Genomic DNA, 1,450 nt, shown 5'->3' on the forward strand with positions numbered 1-1,450 from the left:
CATCTTTCTGTAGGACGTGCGTGCGATTGCTGAATAAAAATAAATTATTTATCCTATTTTGTATTCTTTTGGTTTTGAAAAAAGAAATATATATTAATATAATGAAGATACAAATTACACCACGTCTCACTTAAACCATCATCATAGACAAAATAAAATAAAATAAAAAAGGCTTCGTCACAGTGATCAACTCCTCTCAGAAGCAACACTTAAACCATCATCATAGACAACACCAAGAAAACATTAAAAGGTCTCCAAAAGCGACACCTTCGATAACGAAACAGTATACAAACGTCATTATTGTCCGGTCCAAGATCTTAGGGTTTCATCTAGAAGAAAGTCTAAACTCTTAAAACAATACCTTTAGCAATACAATTGCCACGCACAACCAATGAAAATCAGACCTTAGATTTTTCAGCCTGCAAGTCATGACGCGACACCCGAGGAACACAACCAAAAAATATATATCCTCCAGCACTACTAGGAAAAACCCTAACAGTAGCGCGAGTTAGAAGCATATTAGTAGCGCGGGCGGCCGCACTACTGCTACGACGCTACATCTAATTTTTAGGAGTAGTGTCGGCTACCCAGCGCTACAGCTAACTGGATTAGCAGTAGCACGCTATCGCAACAAGGGCTACTACTATCCTGCAATAGCACTATCGAACTCTTAGAAGTCGTGCCACTACTAAACGGACGTATTTCTTCTTTTATATTTGTATTGTATTTACACACTGTTATACTAATTAATTACTATACTAATTATTAATTGTGCAAAAAATAACATTTAGATTAAAATGGATGGATGCAAGTGATCAATTTGGGTTAGAGGGAAACTATGATGTTGCGAATGGCGACATCATATTTTCCTCTAATTCAACTTGATCACTGGTATCAATCCACTTTAATCTAATATCTGTCATATAACTTATCTTCATCTTAATCATCTAACAAATCATCATCCTCTTAATCATCTAAGAACTCATCATCCTTTCAATCATCTAACAATCAATCATCATCTTAATCATCTAACAATTTATCATCATCTTGATCATCTAATCATTAGTTAATAATCACTAGTAGAAAACAGGGCTTTCGTCCTGAGCCCGATTGAGCAATATTTTCGATTGCTTTACGAACCAGAACTAATTCGAACATTTAGGAGTGGATGGGTTGGTGTGGGACCTTTAATCCCGGTTGGTGTCACCAATTGGGATTAAAGGGGTTGCGGCAGGAGCGACTGTAGGGGAACGTCGTATGGGAAACATTTTTTTCCCATGCAGCTTGCAAGAATCGTTATAATAAATACATAATGAATTATGTTTTCCAGTATATTATTCAGAGGATTAAAAAGGGATTAAGTCTATGTTCTCAGTTTATAAGCTATGATGGAAGGCTGCTATTTGTCAATGATGTTTTATCATCAGACACAACCTTTGTTATGAGTTGT

This window comes from Hordeum vulgare, chromosome 2H (genome assembly GCF_904849725.1).
Source record: "Hordeum vulgare subsp. vulgare chromosome 2H, MorexV3_pseudomolecules_assembly, whole genome shotgun sequence".
NCBI classification, from domain to species: domain Eukaryota; kingdom Viridiplantae; phylum Streptophyta; class Magnoliopsida; order Poales; family Poaceae; genus Hordeum; species Hordeum vulgare.